The 22,955-nt window shown below is 38.8% G+C and overlaps 1 long non-coding RNA gene across 1 annotated transcript; it reads right to left on the bottom strand.

Annotated features, from left to right (window-relative positions):
- Positions 1 to 1,702: 1,702 nt before the first annotated feature.
- Positions 1,703 to 22,187, bottom strand: LOC120312746. Its single transcript, XR_005557953.1, has 3 exons — positions 22,165 to 22,187; positions 9,960 to 10,047; positions 1,703 to 1,830 (listed from the first exon to the last, which is right to left on the bottom strand). It is a non-coding gene; the product is annotated as an uncharacterized LOC120312746 (long non-coding RNA).
- Between the last annotated feature and the right edge of the window lie 768 nt (positions 22,188 to 22,955).

Here is a 22,955-nt window from a genome sequence, read left to right as displayed (position 1 = left end):
GTGAAAAAGCACTTTTACTAAGAGACGCTGATTGTAATAAAGTCAAGTGGAATCTAAAATTCCCGTGCACCAATACAGAACTAAACCCCCAGTTTCCCCTAGTCCTCCTCCAGCAGTCTACCCATCCGGCACCACCAAGATGTTTTGGGAAATGCTGAGGTGTTTGTGCTGGTGAAATTCCACTCGCAGGGTAGATGACCTTGAAGATGCCAATGCCAGTATGAACCAGATTCCAAACCACTCTGTTCTTTCTCACATGTCTATTTCCCTCTCCCAATTTCCCATCATAAAGATATAGAGCTTTATTGCCCATTTGTTTCTCCCTCCCTTCCCCAACTGATGGCAGAATGCCAGCAAGGCACCAAGCCGAAGATAGTAGATCTGACACCCAGGGTCAAGTCTACTCTCTGAACCAAGCTGAAGCTTCCAGATGTTTTTCAAAGGTAGCCTCATGTAAAGCACATTGTGGTAGTTCATTTGGGAGGCGACTCAAGACCTGAGTGACCATTAGCAGTCCTTCTTGATCTACAAAAGTATAAATTGGCATAAAACATATAGCTATGCAAAAGCTCTTCTTGCCATGGCTGCCACTTGTTCCTTGAACAAGAACCACGTTCAGGAAAACTCCCAAACTTAGAGGCGTGGATCTAATACACAGATGGCTGAGCTTATAACTCTAAGAATCCTTCCTCAAAAACAACTGGATCAAATTCATCCCAGGTGGCCAAGCAGGATCATGATTCCATCAATTCCAAAGGCCAGAGTGTAGCTTAGTGAAAACTTGGGTAACTTTATCTGACAAATACCTAGTGTGTTCCTTACAGCAACTCTGCAAATTCTACCTTCCTGAAGAGGGACTGGGTTACTCTAAACAAGGATACCAGCTAATTGTCAGCAGACATGATAAAAGCAGAAAATTAAGCTTGGTTCTCTTATCACCATGAAGTGGGCCTTATTAATGGCCCTAACCAGTGTTTAGTCATTTCACTCCCTCTTGTCCTTGTTGCCAATATTGCATCCCATTCTTGCTTTATGCTGGAGAGTTAACTATGACTGCAAGGAAGTCTAACTTTTGATTGTGTAATGCAAAAGAGCGTTTTAATATCACGTCCATAAGAAGAAGTGTTTTGAAACTAATCAGAAGCATGACATTTAGATTGCACTTCCAAACATTTTGATTACTAGAAAAAGACTGAAATTAGACATTTTTCAACATTCCTTATAGTAATCAAGAAGTCAAAAAAACATAGAACCTTTGGTAGTAATGCTGACATGCTCCAGGAAACTCTGATTCATTTCACTGATTCCTTTTAAAAGATAGGAGTAGAGATAGCCCTTGACTTACAACCATTCATTTAGTGGCCGTTCAAAATTACAACAGCACTGAAAAAAGTGACTTGTGACCATTGCAACATTCCCATGGTCACACAATCAAAGTCTGGATGCTTGGGAACTGGCATTTATTTATGATGGTTGCAGTATCCTGGGATCACATGATCATGGCAAAAAGTGACAAGCAAACACAGTGGGGAAGCCAGATTCACTTAACAGCTAACTTAAAACTTCAGTGATTCACTTAATGACTGTGCAAGAAAGGTTATAAAATGGGGTAAAACTCACCTAACAAATGTCTTGCTTAGCAGAAATTTTGGGTTCAATTGTATTCATAAATCAAGGACTACTTGTAGCTGGTATGTTGGTTTATTTTTTTTTAAAAAAGGAAGAAAATGTCCCATCTATCCAAGCTGGCCAGGTGCTTCTTTGCATCATGATTAAACTTGCTTCATTTCTTATCCAGTTGGAGGAGTATATACTGTATTAGCTATGAAACTGAGGGACAAAATGGCAAAAACCATTCACATTAGGCAGACTTTTTGTAAAATAAAGACTTCTAAATTAGAGATCCTAACTCTTATACATATACTCTTTATTTGTTTGATTTTACAGTTTATTCTTGTTCTAGCAGGCAGACAGTTGCATGAATGGAAGTTGCAAGATACAAAAGAATTGTTAATGACTAGTAAGATCAAAAAAAAAAGTTGCCTCAGGGTTACTGGCTAGGCCACCAACTGTTTTGACTGCCTTCAAATCCAGCACTTTCGGGTATTCTCAAAGATTATCTTCAAATGGACCAGAACTGTAAATTGATGCAGAAATGTGAATGATATATGTGGCTGAGTAATGAAAAATTATAGCATGATTATTTAATTATATCAGTTGCCATCTAGTTTGTGGGTTTGTTTTATTTTTCATACTTTTTCAAATTTATAGTTTCATTTTTTTCAACTACTTCTTCCTGAATATCATGCTTTTTTCATTGAATGCAGGTTGTTTCTGTTATTTGGTGAACTCCGTGACTTCTTTTCTCCCTGTTTTCTGCCTTTTTGTTTCATGCCTCTCCTTTGTGTACCAGAAGCAACTTTCATCCTCTTTCTTTCCACCTACAGTATTTAGCTAAACACATATTTGTGGACGTCCCTTTACTTAGCTAAGGAGCGGATGTAGTGCACCTGCCTTGGGAAGGAAATTGTGCCTGTTATAGTAGGAGCCACAGGTACCGTATATTTATAATCCTACCTATTGGCAACCAACCATTCCAGCTGGGAGGAGAACCTCAATGTGGAAGTAGCCTGGACTCTCTACATAAACCACAAGAGAGTTAGGTCTGACCTTCCTTGAATGACTTAGAGCCTTATCTCATAGTTCCCACAAAAAAAATACCAGCCTGAGGAAATTCCTGTGTAACAAGCAGAGAATAATAAAGTAGTCGTTAACCCTTACATCTGTGGGTCTGGTTATTCACATCTGACACTACCTTACTTTAAATGAGCTAAACTAATAACCAGTTTTGATCTTAGAAGAACACACATTCATGTACCTTCTATTTGTTTTACATGATAGTTCTCTAGACAAATGCCAATTGATTGACCTTTCTTTCAAAAATAGCAAGCAGTGGAAATTGCCATAGTGCTGCTCCATATTGTTCCTCCAAAGCATATTTATAGAGACTACAGACAGTGACATAAACAATCATTTCCTCAGAACCTGTTGCAGTGAATTTTGCTATTCATTTTCTTATGAAGTGTCTAGGCTATCTTTCATCTCCATGGATGCCTTTATGGTGTAGAATAACAAAACACAATCCTTTCTCCACTATTGTTTAACATTTAGATGATATCACTGACAGAGATCATTGAGATGTTTGGGGAAAGTATCATCAGTATACTGACGATATTCAATTGTACATCAGCTTTTGTAGCACCTTCCTCCAGGTGGTGAAGTCACTGTTGTTTGGGATGTTTGGAACTGTTCTGACTTCATTCATTCATTCATTCATTCATTCATTCATTCATTCATTCATTCATTTATTTTTTTCTGTAAATGTTGAGGAGTTGTGTTGGGTGATATATATATAAATAATTAACTTATAATTATTTAATATTTTTATCCTTTAGAGGAAGTCAATTATTAGCCACAGAAATATCAACAACATATTCTTACCCTAGCAGGAGAGGGTGGGATTTAATGCTCAGGAGATGAATTTAATCAGTTTAGGATAAAACTTACCTGTTTGTAGAGTTTTTATCAGACAATGTATTAAATTGCTGAGGGTGATCTGGGAAATCTACTAGCAATGGCAAAATACAACTACTTTCTACGTGATAACAATACTGACAAGCAAATAGAGCCTGTTCAGTTATTTCTACATCTCATCCCCACATGGGCACAATTATTCTAACTTGCAGACTTTTTAAATATCTCCCTTCTAGGATTGCTGTGGGAAGAGCACCACATCTTGCCAGGTTAGAAACACTTTTGTGCTCCAGATAAACCAAATATGTGAGGTGCGAGCCAGGTTTTAAGAGGTACTTCATGCACTGGTCCAGCAGCAATTTAAGGAACTCAGCCAAGGTCAGTTTTCCATTTAACATTCAGAAGGCACTGTTTTATAAATGATATCGCCTGATCATATCCCTGTTTTTAATACCTCTATATGTTGTTTATTTTCAAGGGAGTCTTCCAAGAACGCTTATTTATTCAGTTTATATTCTGCCTTTATTCATTTTATAAACAATTCAAGGTGGTGAACATATCTAATACTCCTTTTCCCCCCCTATTTTCTCCACAACAACCTGGTGAACTGAGTTGGGCAGAGAAAGAGTGACTGGTCTAAAGTCACTCACTGGCTTTCATGCCTAAGGTAGGACTAGAACTCATAGTCTCCTGGTTTCAAGCCTGGTACCTTAACCACTAGACCAAATGGGCTCTCCTTATACTGATTTCCCACTATCAAGAGGGCAAAGCCATCAGGGAGGAGGACAATTAAAAAAAAAATTAGTCTTTGGCTTCTACTTTTTTTTTTTTTTTTTATTAAAAGTTTTATAAATTTTACAAAAAAGAAAAAAGAATACAAAACAAGAGACAACATATACAAAAAAATAAAACTAAACAATACATATATATAAAAAAAAAAACCCCACCCCTCCCAAACCCCCCCCCTCCCTTCCCCCCCCCCTGAGCTTCCCAGAGCAGAATATAGGCTTAAAAAGTAAAAATAAAAATTAAATTAAGAACTTTATATTTATATATATAAAAAGATTATCTATAATATATATAAAAATAAAACTTATGAAAAAACTATATAATATTTTTGTATACCCAATCTAAATTGTATAAATTTTATCCATTTGTCCCAAACAGCAAGAAACTTCTCTTGCGTTTGTTACTTTTATCATACCTGATTGAAAATATATTATCATGGAGAAAATCTATGTGGTCAATGGTTGTCAAAAATGACCTGAAGGAACATAATTAATCAATAATCAATTCAAGATGTTGCATTAATAATGAGGCACCTGAAACATCACCTCAAAGAATTTGACTGGATTTATTCCAAGGAGACAAATTTGGAGAATGAGCCAAGTTACAGTCTATAGCAGGGATGTCCAACTGGCAGCCCATGGGCTGGATGTGTCATGGCAGGCCACACCCACCCCAGCTTCTCAAAGGCAAAAAAGTCATGATACGTCACATGACGTGATTGAGTTTGGCACCCGTGGTCTATAGTATGATGTTAGCTGAGGTCAAAGCCTGGCTTAGAATGATTTAAGAGCATGCCTGCTACATACACTTTCACTATCTGAGTCATGAAATACCATGCCCCATATATTTTAGCATGAGACTTGCACAGTGGAAACTTATTTATCAGATCAGAATTTTGCTCTCAAAATAACTAATTTGCAATTGGTGCTCTTTGCAATACTGAGCAGTGGCTTGCAATGTTCAGCTGAAGCCAACTGAAGTCCTAGAGAGGATCATAGCATCAAAAAGGATAGAAATGTGCTCTCCAGGCTGCTTGGGGGAATGATAATCTTGCTTGTGCAGATTTAGTCAGCTAAATTGTTAATATAAACACTGAACAGGAGAGGAGCTAAAATGCAACTTCAATTGACTCTAAGGTAATTTAAACCCTATTCAACTTATGTGCCTCCATTGTCAACTGAGGTAACAGCAGAAGCACTTTAAAGGGGAAAAAAATGTTTGATTTAGCGAAAAATAGACCCTTTCATAAAACAATACATTCAAAAAGAGACTTCCATGTCCTGTTACAAGTTAAATGAAGCCTCATGAAAGTATTAAGATAAAACACAGAGACAAACAAACAGAAAGATCTATCCATTCTGCACTTGAAGCTTGTGTAGAGCAGGGGCTTCAAAACTTGGCAACTTTAAGATTTGTGGACTTCAAATGCCAGAATTCGTCAGCCAGTGTGGCAATTCTGGGAGTTGAAGTCCACAAGTCTTAAAAGTTGCCAGTCTGGAGACCCTGGTGTAGAAGGAATGGCTTCGAAGGACAGGAGGAGGAGCTACTATCAAGGCAAATGTCTATGGAGATTCTCAGTCATCCAGGTCATAGTTATCCCAAAGGTGCTTTTTCACCAGGCAACTGGACTTCCTTGTTTTTCTTTGAAGATATTTCGCTTCTCATCCAAGAAGCTTCTTCAGCTCTGAAGAAGCATCTTGGATGAGACAGGAAACGTTTTCAAAAAAAGCCCCAAGGAAGTCCAGTTGCGTAGTGAAAAATCACCCTTGGGATACTACCAAGGCAATGGTCAGATAGGATGGAGCTGAGCCCAGGCCAAGGAAGTAACATTAGTAAGCCTCTCAGACAAACCCCTGCCTAATACACACAAAGATAGAGAGAATGGAGGAGGAAGCACATTCAGATTTGCAAGGTTCTGTTTCTACAGCTTTACAATAAGATTAATACTGATTTATATGACATTGATTTCCTAGTCTGGTCCATCTTGAAGGGCTGTCACATTGGTACAAGTCCTTTCTATCACTGGAGTGTTTCTGCCTCAGCTTTGGATCCTCAAAGAGGTAAAACTCACCTTGTCCCTTTCATCTTTCCAAAAACTTTAGTGTCAAATGCAGAATGAGCTTCTTTTTCATGAATTGGTTTTTTGGCTTATGACCAAATAGTGCTCTGTAAATTATTCATATATTTTTCAGTAAGTAAATCCGGAGAAATTACATTGCCCTTTGTTCTCCTTATGACTTTTCAGCTCCTTTAGTTCCAGCAACGTTTTGTTTTTACTTCCATTAGTTCCCCTTTTAATACTCTTAACTTGTTACTATAAACTTGTTCTTTTATTAAATTAAATTAAATAAATTGTGCTGATCATGTTCTTTCTCACTATACTTCATTTATGTAGCCTGGTTTTTTGTTTTGTTTTTTTTACTTTTAATATAGGACCAAAAAGATATTTGTGGTAAACTTCTGATCTTATCTAATATTTTGGATTTTGGTGCCTGAAGCAGGCATGCGGGTCCTTCCTTCCTTCCTTCCTTCCTTCCTTCCTTCCTTCCTTCCTTCCTTCCTTCCTTCCTTCCTTCCTTCCTTCCTTCCTTCCTATTCTCCCCAACTCCATTTTCATCCTGTTTTATCAAAACAGAATCCCAATCTCTTTTAGTGTAATTATTCATATTTGTCCTTTCATGGACTATAATTTCCCATTCATGCACTGATCAAGTTAGTGCTTCAGGTTTCCTTGAGTGCCTCATTCAAATTATAGTGTTTAGTGTTCCAGCAGTAGATTCTGAAAAAGGGAAGATCTAAGAGAGTTTGGGAACAAAACTAATGAAATAATAAGTCAAGGGAAATCTTGGGAGAAGGGAATTGTCTTTCAGAAACTTACAATTATTAGAAGAACTAAAAAGCTCATCAAAGCAGGGCCATGGCTGCATGGACTTCTTCATATGGAGGCATAGATGTTTGTGGGAGAGTAGAGATGCATGGGATAAGATGAATATTGTGGTTCAAACTTTACTTCTTTTATATATGGGTTATGAGGATTATGGGTTATCGTATGCATGTATGTATGGGGCAGAGCCTGCACTGTGATGTTGCAATTTTTGTTGGGTCATTCTGACTAAGCTGTCAGATTCTGCCTCTGTGTATTTGCAATCAATCTACATTAAATCTGCTTTCCTTTTGCCACACACAATAGTGATAGGCCAATACATTCTTATCTCAGTGTGCTTATTATTTATGGAGACTGACTGGTCTTGTGTAACATAATCTCAACTCTCTATTTAACCAAGGTCTTTCAGAATAATTTCAATAACCAGGAAAAGGTACTAAATGCTTTCTGAAGAATGATCTTTTGTTTCACTGCTTCCTATAACCCATGCTATTCCACCCAATGCTAACACTTTTGTAGGTTTTCGTAGAGGAAAACCATTTGTGTTTTGTTTAGAACAGCATAAAATCCTACCTATAAGTCCACCAGAAAAGCAGTGATTTTCCTGTTTGTGGTTAAAAGATTTACTTATTTCCAACTTGCAACAGAGAACAATGGATTAATTGTGATTATTCAGGGATTGCACAAGGCAGCTGATTGCTAATAAAAAAGTAAGCAAGCTCTGATTCGATCAAATGCAATTTATGCAGAAATTTATATCAGAATCTTCCAGACTACAGTACTGAGATTCTTTCTAATAAAGAAAGGATCAGATACTAACTTCTTTGCATAGTTAAGGAGTAACAGATTCTATTTGTTTGTCCTAATTTCTACTAATAATAGTTTGTAGTCAAGTGGGCATCAGATTTTCCTGATATCCAGACCAAAGGCAGAGTAGGATAATTAGGAACAGACTTTTATTTAATCAGGAGACAGCATATGGATGAAATAGCACGCACAAACTAACAAGCATATTATATATTATGCACTGAGTTGGATTTTATTGTGTGGATGAAGGAATGAGTAGAAATTCACTGAAGTGAGGCTGAGTGCATCTTTTCAGGAAGATTCTGAACAGCAGCTATGAATAATAAAAACAAACTCAAATCTACACATGAAACAAAAATATCCTATCCCCTATCCTGGGGAAAATATAGCTGTGTAGATGGGAATGGAACTCAACTGAATGAAAATAAGATATTTATTATCATAGGCTATTTTCAGAGAGTGGTCTACCTGGAATGGGCAAGGATATCTATGAGGGGGGGAATGAGATTCTTTTAACAAAGTATCATGGGATCATGGACAATGTTCTCAGAAAAAGGATCCTTCTACATCAACAGCAGGACATGCTGTTTGAGGTCTCTAGTTGGAACAAAGGGAATCAGAGGTTCTGTCTAAATACAGCACAATCTCCTTGTGCAGAACATACTGATACCATCTCAAGGTAGAAGTTATATAAGAAACAATGGATGGTCTGATCATTTGGAATTAAACCACTTAAGAAGGACAACTGGTAGAATCTCTTTCTTTCCCAAGAACAGTCATCTTGGGAGCTGACCAACACAGGACAGCTCATGTGTAGCTTCTGCCTTTCATTCGTCTCCTCTGTTTTGCTCAGTTTGGTGACATAAAAATAGATGGAGGAATGAAGGGGTAAATATGGGTTGATTAATATTCAAGCATAACACACACATACATGCATTCTACATGCAATCATCCATATATCTCATGCAAAAATAAAATGGTGTATGGCAATTAGATGTCAACTTGAGGTTTGTGTTGCCTCAATAATTATTTCGTATGGTCTGTCAGATGCTGCATGAATATGGAAGAACTGGTCAAGTGCATATGAGTGAGCCTTTTTTGCATATACCAGAAGGCGCTGGATGGAGAGAAAGAAAACTGTTCCTTATTACTGTATGATCTGTTCTTAAATGCTGATTGGTTGTACAAAAGCTTTAAACCAACCTTCCTTCCTTCCTTCCTTCCTTCCTTCCTTCCTTCCTTCCTTCCTTCCTTCCTTCCTTCCTTTCTTCCTTCCTTCCAACAAGTTCTCCCCAACTCCATTTTCATCCTGGGTCACTAAACCTATATCCAGTTTGGGATCTCCAGATAAAGCAAAAAAAAGTTTCATAGCATAAAATGGGGGACACGCTATATTATTCTAGTTCAATCTTAAATATACTTATTTGTTATACCATCTTTCTGCTTGAGCTAATGAAATCTGATGAATTTCTAATGAACTAACTAACAAAATCTGTTTCTCAAGCAGTTCACTCTTTTTATCGTTACAAATGATACTTTAATCTCTGGGTTCATGGCAGAACTCTGGGCACATATGGTACAACAGAACACCATTATTTTAATGGCCGTGTTAGAATAACTTATCTTCAGAATGAATTTTGAACAGATTATATTTAACAGATTTATTGAGTGGTGTGATGGCCTAGAGATAAAGATGCTTGCCTCCCACTTGGAAGGTTGTGAGTTCAATCCTAGGCAGCAACAGATGTTTCTCCATCAGGGCTCAAAGAGAAAATATAGTATAGACATCAAGAAGGGCATTGGGCCAGTAAACGCTTAGCTCCACTCAGTTGCCATGACTCCACCCAGAATAAAGGGATTATGGGTCGTAAAAAGAAAAAAAATAACAGATTTATTAACTGGACTAACATAGAAGCAGCCCTTGCAAAAGTCTATCAAAACTTACCATTTCTGAACAGAATAAGTATGCAGAAATAATTAGGGAAACACGTCAGCTCCCCGGATGTTCCATTTTAGACCTCAAGGTGGCAATACTTGAGAAAAAGAATTGCAGAGCCTGATTAGTTTAGCTGAAATTCTTTTGAAAATTCAACACCATTTTACATCGATTAAACACAATCCAAGGCTTTTGCATACACACCTTGTTATCAAATTGCTTGTGTTAACTAGTTATTCTGTGGCATGTCCAACTGCCTTTTTTTATGCGGTCACGTTCCTTACCTTCACTGTTTTCTCTGGTTCTTCTTTCTTACATGAAATATAATATATGAGATGTATTTCTTTCTCAGTAGAATAACCTTAGTTTTTCATAGATTTATTAGATTTTTAAGATGCAGTATCATGTCTATTGCAATAGATGGTCTGCTCTCAAAAAATACAAATTTTATTTTTTTAATTCTGGACATGATCTAAGTAATTTATCTCCCATCCCCAAAATAATTCTCTGTCCTCTTTTCTCACCATTCTCCCTTCTGTAGATTATTCCCTTCTCTGCCTTCCTCCTAAATACTCTCTCTCTTTTTTTCTCTCTCTCTCTCTTCCGAGCTATTTTCTATGAAATAAGTTGTAATCCATGAAAATTTGTATAATACACCTAATTAATTCTTAAAATGCCAAATATCCCAAATTTCTGAGAAATGAAACATACATATACCAATGAAACTGACTTGCTAAAGAAAGCTAAGCTGGAAAAGAATAGTATTTCGGTTGCCTGTTTGCTAAATTTGGGAAGAGCCATCAGCTAATAGTAAAGCATGTATTTTACAAGCAGATTTTGGATTTAATCTCTAGCATTTCCAGACTGACCTGGAAAAGGTTACCTCTGAAACTTTGGATAGCAGCTGTCAAGCTATATAAATAGTAGCAAACTAGATTTGATTGAGTATAAGGTAGCTCCCTATTTATTTGAATTTCTTCCATCAAACTGCACTAATGAAGCAGAATTCAGAATTAATCAACTGCTTTAAGTTCCCAAATTCAGTAATTATCTGGATTATAATTAAAGCTGTGCATGGACCATCCAATTTACTTGCTCAGTGTTAGTCCAGAGGGAGAGGATTTAGCTGGTTGTCACTCATTTTAAAAAGACCTAAGTTGAATATGTTCCAAGCTTGAAACAAAACACTTGAGTACTGTTAACTTTGAAAATGAGCGTGGCTGCAGCCATTTTCCCTACTCATTTTTGGTTGACACATAGCATGGAGGGAAGGGGGTTTACCAGGTGCTTCACTAGACAAAACAGACTTTCTCCCATGGGAACCAAGGTCATCGGCTGCTCCCGGGACTGCAGGCTGGGCATTTCATGAAAAGCCCGCAAAGAAGATGTATTGGGGAATGTAGTAGCTTGCACAGCTTTAGGGGTGGGATTTCTTAACCTTGTACTGGGGATTGTTACGTGTCTATTCAGACTGGGTTTCATTTTTGACGTGCTAATGCTTTGTATCAATAAACATGTTCTTTGAGATACTTGCAAGCCTCAGAGTTCTGCTTTATTTGTCTCTGTCTGTCAGAACCATGACATTAAACCAAGTCTCATACAAACTTCATTTTTGAGGGTGCTGGGCCCCGACCGCCTACCCAATCACTTTTGGGAGAGCGGCAAAGACACAGTGAAGACTCGAGATGGAGGAGAAAGTTGAAACTGTTGTTAGTGGCAACAGGACTCAGGCTGTCAGAGCGCAGGGTGGCTCTCCAGCTATTGAGGAGGCGTCATTGGTAGGGGCTCAGTCGAAAACCAGGTTGATCCAACCTGGGAAACTGGAACCGCAGGAAAGAACTACAGCCCTAGTGGACCTCTTCCAAGCCAAGGCTGCCCCTCAGTGCAGGAGCACTCCTTTAACCACTGGAGAGGAGCTTTTATTGTTCTTTGTCTGTGGATGGAAAGAAAGGAAAGGGCTCGATGGGATAGGATGACTCCGGAGAATGGAGATTTGTCAGCAGTCCACAGCTCCTCGCTCGAACAACTGAAGGAGACGTTCGGCTGCCTGGAGGTGAAAGATACGATTCCTGTTGCTCAAGAGGTGGGTGCCGTGGGGAGAAATGCCAAAAACTATCCATCTCTTCCTTCCCCTCACCAAAGTTCCAACCCAACTGTCGAGCCAACTGTCAACTTTGAAAATGAGCGTGGCTGCTGCCATTTTCCCTACTCATTTTTGATTGACACATAGCATGGAGGGAGGGGGGTTTACCAGGTGCTTCGCTAGACAAAACAGACTTTCTCCTGTGGGAACCAAGGTCATCAGCTACTCCTGGGACTGCAAGCTGGGAGTTTAGTGAAAAGCCCGCCAAGAAGTTGTATTAGGGAATGTAGTAGCTTGCATAGCTTTAGTGGTGGGGTTACGTGTCTATTCAGACTGGGTTTCACTTTTGATGTGCTGATACTTTCTATCAATAAACATGTTCTTTGAGGAACTTGCAAGCCTTGGAGTTCTGCTTTATTTGTCTCTGTCTGTCAGTACCATGGCATAAGTTCTGGAATCAAGACAAAACACATTGAGACTAACCTGCTCTCAGACTAAAATAGGGAAATTTTGAACAGTGTTGCTCTATTCATTCTAGAACTTCCAACATTTGAATCCAGATTATTCTCTTTTTGCTCAAAAAGTTTCCAGTTGCAGAGGACGTAGGGAATGGCCCTGAAGAACATGAGGGAGAGACACTGCCAAGATAAGAGGGGCTTCAATTGGGGCCAAGAAAATAACTTGAAAAAGTATCTCAGACAAGCACTTCCCTGGTTTACACAAGTATCAGAGGATGGAGAGGGAAGCACAATTCTGTTACTGTATTTGTTCAAATAAAAGTGGTCCTGGCCTATATTATATTGGTTTCCTAGTCTGGTCCATCTTATAGGGCTGAGATCAGTCTATTCATTACAGGAAGGCGGAACAGTTCTATCTCTACTGCTATTGACTGAGATTGAACAGTATAATGAGGGGGTAGCTTTAAGAGGAAAACCATAGTTATATCAGCCTAACTCAGAGGCAGAAGCTGCATGGTTGCAATCCTTGTGTACATTGCAAATAGTCATTAAGAGTCTCAGCAGGTAGCAATACCTAGTTTTAGAAACTAAAACAGAGTTAGTTCAATATAGGGATAAGAAGTACCTGGGAATTCCAGGACTACTGACTAGACTGGGAAATATTCTTTAAACAATCCCAGAAGGCAATAGCAAACCATGATTCTTATACTGCAAGGACAACTGCATGGATGTAGTCACCATGAACTAAGCTCAGCATGACTTGTAATGACTTCAGAGTTGTTTTCTGGGCAATAAAATGGAAAGGATAGCCTTCTTCCAGGATCTTTTTCAGCTGTCCAATATAACCTACAGCCCCGAGTTTTTGCTATGATTGATGCCTACTTAGATTTAAACAAATACAAATGGGCATCTTTGACTGTGCATAAGGCAAGTATTGCTGACATTTTCAAAGTGCACATTATGAGTGCAAAAATCATGTCTTTGTGCGTGCTTTTGGTTCTTTTCTGTTTTGACCTTTCAGAGGGCTACTAAAAATGCAAAGGGCTCCTTGTTGATTTCTTGTACTTTGGTAATTATGTGTACTTTTGTGCCTTGTTGATGCCTAATTTTAGGGTGGAATGAAAATGCCACAATTACTGGGTTGACTTTGCAGGTTTGCTGGGCTTTATGTTTACAATTGTGACTTAATACTCTATATCCTCTTACACCTTTTTTTTTGACACAGAGCTTTGCAAGTGGGGACACTTAACTGCTGGTATTGAGCTTTGCAACCCAGCAGACTGAGTAGTGGTTGCCTTTACTACCATACTGAATCATCTTCTCTTTCTTCTTATGCAAAAATAAAGATCTAACACAATGGCTTTTTGCTAGGTTTGTAAAAAAGCAGAGTAAAATAGCTACTCCCATAGTTTATTATTTAATTAGAGGTTGATAAATCGAAAGGCTCCAGATGATATACAGATGTATAGAACCCATAGAGCACGAACATCAGCAAATTTGGTGCATCTAAATGCCAATCACTCTTCCTTTACTTATCATCCTGGCATCTGAGCTGTTTGAAAAGCCAGGTTTTCAGACCTTTTCTAACATTCAGCCTAGATGAACTACCAGAGGAAGGATATTCCACTGTAAAAGCACAGCTCTGGGACCCCACAAGATGGCACTCTTTAATTGGTGGGACCTGGAGTACGCCCACTCTGCCTGATCTTATAGAATGAGAGAAAGGCTGTCCCTTAAATAAGATCACCACAGATGGGGACTGCAGCCAAGAAATTAAAAGACGCTTGCTCCTGGGGAGGAAAGCTATGGCAAATCTAGACAGCATACTAAAAAGCAGAGACATCACCCTGCCAACAAAAGTACGTATAGTCAAGGCCATGATTTTCCTAGTTGCAATGTATGGCTGTGAAAGTTGGACCATAAGAAAGGTTGAGCGCAAAAGAATTGAGGCCTTTGAACTATGGTGATGGAGAAGACTCCTGTGAGTGCCCTGGACTGCAAGGTGATCAAACTGATCAGTCCTAGAGGAGATCAACCCTGACTGCTCTTTAGAAGGCCAGATCCTGAAGTTGAAACTCAAGTATTTTGGCCACCTAATGAGAAGGAAGGACTCACTGGAGAAGAGCCTAATGCTGGGAAAGATTGAGGACAATAGAAGAAGGGGACAACAGAGAATGAGGTGGCTGGATAGAGTCACTGAAGCAGAAGATAGTAGAGGACAGGAAGATCTAGAGGAATGTTGTCCATGGGGTTGCAATGGGTCGGACACGACTTCGCAACTAACAACAATGCTGTGTGGTATTGTATAGGAAAGTTCATGCGTGTAGGGCTTTATTCATGAAAACTCGCTCCATGAATTTAACTCAGCTCATCAATATCCATCCACAGCTTGCACAGAAGGGTGGGTACAGTGAAGTGCATGTATAAATGGATGCAGCATAAACTGTATTGGTTCACAATCACATTTCTCTGGAAGGAACTGGGTGAAGATCTGGAAGTTCTCCAGGATTCAAGCTCTGCTCAAACAGCAGGTGGAGACCATGCTTAGAAAATCCTTTAAGCAGATGTGGATGATGCAACCATTCTTGAAACATGAGCCTTTGGCAACTGCCACTCATATCCTAATCACATATCTGGATTACTTAAATCAGGGGTCTTCAAACTTGGCCCTTTTATGACTTGTGGACTTCAACTCCCAGAATTCCTCAGCCAGGCATGCTGGCTGAGGAATTCTGGGAGTTGAAGTCCACAAGTCATAAAAAGGCCATGTTTGAAGACACCTGACTTAAATGCACTACTTTGAAGGCTATTCTGAAGCTGCAGGGATTTCAAAATGTGGCTATCTAATTTCTGATAGATCAGTCCCAGTTCAGCAGCATTACGGGTAGTCCTTGGGTTAAAATGAGAGTTGGGACTGGGATTGCCACCATTAACCGATGTGAAGCATATCATCATGTGACTACATTGCAACAGCAATCGCAGCAATCCCTGTTGCTGTCAAAACCCCATGACTGCACGGGTTGCTAAGCAGGGGTCCCAAGTAGAGTGCAGGGGGATTGGGGGTTCCACCAGGTCCTGGGAAGTATAGGTTGGCTGGCAAGAGCAGCAAGCAGGCACTGGGAAGAGCAGGCAGCTGGCAAGAGCCACAGGTGAGTGCTGGGATAGGGAAGGCAAGGGAGTACTCCGGCATACGCGATCCCTGGAAATTTCTTTTGTGGGAATTTGCCTTGTAAGAAACTTGGCAGGGAAGATTGCAAATGATGATCATGTGACTGTGGGGACATGACAGCCCCAACTTTGTGGACTAGTTTGAAATCTCCCTTGTTCAGCACTCTCATAATTTGGGAGAATTACTGAATGAGTGGTCATAACCCAAAGATCCATCTTGCAAGAATTGCATTGGCTGCCAATAGGTCTCCAAGTACAATTCAAAGCACTGATTATGACCAATAAATTCCTCTACTGTATGGGCCCTGACTTCTTCTGAGACTGTCTTCTCCAAGCAGAAGCTTTCTGTCCTGCATATGCTTTTCTGGGGGAAACAGTTGGTGATCACACTCCCCAGATGGTCTGGGGGATGGCAGCTGGGAAGCAAGCTTTCTCTGCAATGGTGCCAACCATTGGTATTTCCTCCTCCCAGAGGTGAGAACAGCCCACTCTTTCATGACATTCTGGTCGCAGATGAAAACCACCCACCTTGATCAAGGCTTCGGAAGATGAGTTGAAAGAATATTGGATGCTATTGCACTTGAGAGTGATGTCTTCAGCTGTTAAGTGACATGTAGCCCTATGTTGATTTTATTGTTAGATTTTATTTATTTATCCTTGTAGTAAAGTGGTCAGAATCTGGTGAGGTGGGCAGCAGACAAATGGTATAGAAAGGAGGGAAGGAAAGGTCAATATGGATTGGGACAATAATACTGTTTTCAAGAACAAAAGGAAAGCTTTATTATTTACATGCAAGTGTATGTTATTTAAACAACCATGTGTTATTTACAATTTTATTCAGTTATACAAGGAAGCCACTAAAAATAATGACACATAGGAGGAATAAATGAACAGAGAAAATCTAAATGAAAACAAAACCTAGTACAATCTAATTATTTTTTAAGAAAAATAAAAGACTGATGTTATGTTTGAAAGGAAACTACGATGACGTGAAGTTGGATAAACAAAACAAAGGATAACAGTAGTTATAGCAGCAAGGTATATGGTCTCTACTAATACTGTATTACAGAGCCACATGGTCAAGATAGTCAAACTGTATCCTGACTAGACATATTTCATTGATTTGTGGAAAAAAAATACATTTTAGATAAATCCCTATTTTTTACATTTGCCTGATAAATTTGCTCTGCTTAAGGTGTTTTACTATAGGTAAAAAAACTAAAAATATGTCTTTATGTTATTGTAAATAGACTTATTCTAAATGCTATCTTGATACCAGAAAAAATGCATATGTATGTATTTGGTATATAAGTCTGTAGATACTTCTTGCTGATATTTAAAATGAATATGCTGAAAACACAGAAGTAACCATAACGGGCAGTAAGCAATCTAATTATCTTCGAAAGCAGAGCATGAAGATCTTGTATTTTTAAAACTTGTGTCTAATATTTAGGATTCAGAGGTAATGGTCCTGCTTCATAAATGATTCACTGGGGATTATTGTTACTTGCTCAGATATAAAAATTTTAGTAGAAGCTTCCATCTTTCAATCTATTTCCCTATGGAAAAGCTGCAACTTTTTTTTAAAAAAAAAATTAAGTTGCTTTGAATTTAATGTTATCATAGGGAAATAAGATATAAGAATGCAAATATTGCAATAACTTGAATTTTAAAAACACAGGCGTTTGAATGTAAACTTAGCAGAATTTGCCCACCAGTGAATTAATGAACACCTTAAAGTGATTAAGTCTACCAATCTGTAACTGGTATTTAATTCTGTTAAAATGCCCTATTCCAAAGCTGCACAGCCACTCAGCAAAATTTTCAAACCTGGTTTGTGGTATCAGTTTAAAGAAAAAAATTCTCACTTTGGGGTGTGTGTGTGCCTTTGTACCATGCCTAAAGGAGCTCTTCAGTTTATGACCAAAGTCAGCGTGTGTCCAATTTTGCGGATCAGCCACAGCTGATACAGGCTGGGAATGAGAAGTTTCATTTTATATTGGGCAAGTAGGCAGTGTCATCCTTATTCTGCAGCTTTTTCTCAAACCTGCTTGGGTGAGAGAGAACTCAATTCAGAGGAGGTGAAAGATTTATGCCCACTTGTGATGAGGCAGGGATCCATCTTCATAAGGTGACATGCGATGGGTTGAAGAAAGCAAAGCAAGTAATTTGATATTGGGCCAACATCTTTTTTATAAATAAAATGAGCTGTTTTATTGATACGATTTTTAAAAAAAAAACAACCCAAAAAAACCCCCAGCCCTAATATTTATAGCCACTGAATGCTATCATACTTTGAATAGGTTTCAGAACTCTAATGGGAAAATGTTTTGAAATATATATAACATTTTATAGGTTTTTCTATATGTGCATAAAACATCATAAAATAACAAATAAAAATGAATTATAACAAAAGGCATGTTTGGAATTGTAGCTCTTGCTGCTAATTAAGTCTGCTCAAATCAGCCCAACTACGTCCCTGTCTATCTCCTAATAAAAAGATCCCTGGATCAGGCCAGAGATGTATCCAAATCAGCATCCTGTCCTCACTGCAGTTAGCCACAAAACCTAAATGCAGAACAAGAGTCACACCTTTTCTCTTTCCGTGATAACAACTATTGGCAGCCATACAGTTTCCTTTACAAAAAGTAACATATAGTCATGATGATTAGAAATTATTGATAGTCTTCAGGTTTATTAGACAACCAAGTTCACAGGCCTTCTACAGTTTGTGGCCAAGCACAAAAGAATGCAATTGTAATTTGCTTAGTTGCAATAGTTGAATTCAACATTAAGAAAACCAAAATCGTGGCATCCAGCCCTCTCAATTCCTGGCAAATAGATGGGGAAGAAATGGAGGTAGTGGCAGATTTTATTTTTCTGGGCTCCAAGATCACCTCAGATGGGGACTGCAGCCAAGAAATTAAAAGACGCTTGCTCCTGGGGAGGAAAGCCATGGCAAATCTAGACAGCATACTAAAAAGCAGAGACATCATCCTGCCAACAAAAGTGTGTATAGTCAAGGCCATGGTTTTCCCAGTTGCAATGTATGGATGTGAAAGTTGGACCATAAGAAAGGCTGAGCGACAAAGAATTGAGGTCTTTGAACTATGGTGCTGGAGAAGACTCCTGTGAATCCCTTGGACTGCAAGGCGTTCAAACCGGTCAGTCCTAGAAGAGATCAACCCCAACTGCTCTTTAGAAGGCCAGATCCTGAAGTTGAAACTCAAATACTTTGGCCACCTAATGAGAAGGAAGGACTCACTGGAGAAGGGCCTAATGCTGGGAAAGATTGAGGGCAATAGAAGAAGGGGACGACAGAGAATGAGATGGCTGGATGGAGTCACTGAAGTAGTAGGTGCGAACTTAAATGGACTCCAGAAGATGGTAGAGGACAGGAAGACCTGGAGGAACATTGTCCATGGGGTTGCGATGGGTCGGACACGACTTTGCAATTAACAACAACAAATAGTTGAATTGTCTTGGTAATGAGGCTATGTGGTACTACCTAATGGTTTCCTATGGGACTAATTAAGATAGCAGCAGAATAAGCATCCAACAGTTCTCCCTAACTTGCCATAGCTTTGGGATTGGGAAGAAAGAGAGTTTTGACTGAGTTAGATCCACAGTTTTAACTATCTGTCTAAAGCTAATATGGGGGTAAAATGGGCCTCCTGATAAAAGGAGAAGAGGCTCCCCTCTTACGTCATCCAGATGATACCTATGAGAGAATCCAGATTCTCTCACACATACACTTTTTTCCTTTGTCCAGCTTCTGCTCCCTCAGTTTTTCTCTGACCCATCCCACATTCTTAACACTCCCCCTCTTACTTGCTCTATTGTTCTCTCCCTCACTTGCTCTCTCTTCTTGCTCACTTGTCTCCTTCTAATGCTTGCACTATTGCTATCACTTGCTTTTACTCATCTTGTCTTTTGCACTCTTTCTCATTCTGCTGCTTGCTCTATTGCTCCATCCTCTGTGTCTTGTGTTCTATCACTCAGATTGCTCAGTCTCTCTTGCCTCGTCTAAGGCAGTTGACCAAGAGCTGTAATCAGGTGTTGGTATGTACTCTGCCATTGCCCAAGTCAAAATAACCATAAAGAAAGTCACCAGGAACTACAGAAGAGAGGAGGTGCCTACAGTTGTTAACAACAGCTGGACAGATTTCAGACTTTGCCTCATCATCACTAGAGTTCTCACCAAAACATTACACATCGTGCATAGAATACAAGTGGAAAAAGATAGAAAAGACTTATGTAGATAGGTAGCCTCGGCAATTGGATGGAGAGTTCAAAGGATGTATCCTTTAAAAAACAGACGGCAAGGAATCTTTGAGCCAAAAAGTGTAGATATACCTGACCTTTCATGAATCAATCTAACACTTTTAAGTCAGCTAAGCTAGTAGCCATGGTATCTATAGCAAAGAATTCTACACATTTCGTACTTTGTGAAAAAGTTCTTCCTGTCTTCAATCTCTCACTATCCAGCTTTGTTTGATTAATTCTGAGGGAAAGATGCATCATTCTTTATCATTTCATCCTTCTTTTCGTAAACTGAAAAGTATCAAATGTTATACCATTCCTTCACAGTGATCTTCTTCCATCTCTCTGATAAACTGAAGTATCTTTTTTCTAAATCTTTCTCAGTAGTATCATAAATCTTTTTCTAGAATATATAAATCCAACTTTGATAGAACTATGCACCCGTACAACCGCTATGGCACTGGACACTTTGTTTTTAATCTGAAGGTAGTATTTTCAGCTCTTTGCTGTTCTGTTTTAAATACTCTAAATATACTGATTTGAAAATATGACTATTGAGGTAGTCAGTTTGCTAAACGGACTACTTCAATCGTCATATTTTCAAATCTTGGATGAACAAGTGAAAAAACATAGCCTTGAGACGGGCTTTCCTTCCTTTATTCCTGCAGTTTCTTTTTCTTCTATTAGTTACCAGTTCAGAAAAAAAAACTGAATTTTGGAAAAATGATTTAATTTTTTGGATTTATAATCAGTAAAGCCATGTTGAACATTTGACCATTTCTATAGATGCACTTGCTTTAAAGCCTTAAAGAAAAATACTTGACTAGTACCAGTGGGCTCTGTGAAGCAACTGTTTTTGACTCCTTTGTGCAGACTTAGCAATCAAATAAATGAGATACTAATGTGCTTAATTTCAGAACAATTCTGCATTTTATGATCTTTATCTTTTTGTAATTAATTAAAAAATAAAGACATTGGTGGTTTAAGAAATTTTAGTGATGTATTTTAATAAATGCCTTAATATCCCTCAAATAAACTGGGATGGGCAATGTGCAACCTTCCAGTTTTGGGGGCTTAGGTTTATTTCTAGGTTTTCTCTGCTGGCTAGGATATAACTTTATTATCCATAGTCATTATTATAAGAAAAACTAATTCTATTTTGGGCTATTATATGAGATGGGTTGGGTGTCTTATTGCAATTTATCTAGAGCTGAGTGCTATAGGACTAAATGTAACTTACCTTTAGGAAGATATGGATAAGATTATGTTAATTACAGACTTGTCAAGTACAAACAATCAGACCCACACATGCAGAGCTCAAACTAGCTACATTATTGTTCCCTGCCTATCGAACAGGAATCTACTGTAAACAAAAACTGTAGTTTGCCTGAGAAAAACTAGATAAAGTTCAAAGGCATTTGGGGACGCGTGTGTGTGTGTGTGTGTGTGTGTGTGTGTTGAACTTGTTCTCTTGTATTTACATAACAAGTCCATACTAATTCCCCACTTCAGCCCTCCTCCCAACGGGATGGTTGCTCTCCAAGACTAGTTCTTTAAATCAAGATCCACTTTTTTCATCTGGAAAAATTGGGAATTAAGCAGACCTGAAATCAACTTTATGGGGTCCTTGATGCTCCCTGAGCTTGATTGTTTTCTTGCAGACATTTCATTACCCAACTAGGTAACACGGTCAGAGCTAAAGTGCTAAATCTAGTTTTGTTCACACACCATCTTGTACATGAATTACAGTCAAAACATTCTCTGCCTGCAGTATCTTAAAAAAAATTAGAAAAAGAAAAAAGGGTAAGAATGGCAGAAGAGAATAAGTAAACTGAAGCATTAATTTATGCTATGACATAATTGTTATAATCACCAGATTGAGTGAAACTATTTAGGGAAGAGTGCACCAAACAGAAATGGATTTCTGAACACTGCAGGAAGGAAGGTGCTGTCAGAGAGCAGAAAGACCATTCTTATTTCTTAGATGAAGACACCCCTTCACACCACCTCTCTTTCTGCAACCAGACTTTTAACATATATTTATATACAAATATGTCTTAAAAGTATTATGATGCATTGTTGAACTCCCGTTATATTAGATGTTAAATCCTGTTATTTTATATTTTAGTTATGCTTCAAAGCTGGGCTGGCAAATTACCAGATAAAATATCCATATGTCTACTAGTTCGAACCAGGCAGGTCTCTCACCTGCCATGAACGTTTTAGTCCTGGATTGACATACCTGCTTTTCCAACAAAGGCAGCTAAAAACATAGAAGAAACACAAAACAAATTAATTGAAAACACACTTGACCAGACGTCTATGCCAGTATAAGAGAACACAGAGCCAGTTTGGTCTAGTGCAGGGGTAGGCAACCCAAAACACTCAAAGAGCCACTTGGACCCGTTTCCCACCAAAAACAAAACACTGGGAGCCGCAAAACCCTTTTGATATCTAAAATGAAGATAACACTGCATATATCCTTTTTTACCTTTATTATAGGTGTGTGTATGTGTGTGTGTGTATATGTGTATATATATATACACACACACAGACACACACACACATATACACATTAAAAATAAAAGTAAAAATATGACTCTTGGGAATATCCATACTATTAAAACAATGATCACCAAGAGAATTCTTTAAGAGAATAAAATTACATACACACATAGGTTAAAAAAAGGATATATGCAGTGTTATCTTCATTTTAGATGTCAAAAGGGTCTCTCTCCCCCTCCCTCTCTATCTGCCCTTGGTCTGCCACTCCTCTTCCCCACTCTCTCTCCCCCCCCTCTCTCTTTCTCTCTCTCTCTTTCTCCCCCCCCCCTCCTATCTGCTACTCACCTGGCAAGCTTCAAGCTGTTGTCCAACAACCTCGGGTAGGCAACCTCGTCTCTTTTATGACTCATGGACTTCAACTCCCAGAATTCCTGAGTCAGCCTAGCTGGGCTAGCTAGCTCTCTCCTGCCCTTCCTGCTTCCTGCTTCCTTCAGAGACGCAGCAAAGGGAGGAGCTCCGCCCAGAAAG

Source organism: Crotalus tigris, unplaced genomic scaffold (assembly GCF_016545835.1).
Source record: "Crotalus tigris isolate CLP2741 ecotype Arizona unplaced genomic scaffold, ASM1654583v1 scf7180000018536.255166, whole genome shotgun sequence".
NCBI classification, from domain to species: domain Eukaryota; kingdom Metazoa; phylum Chordata; class Lepidosauria; order Squamata; family Viperidae; genus Crotalus; species Crotalus tigris.
This window is presented reverse-complemented; position numbering and strand designations above follow the sequence as displayed.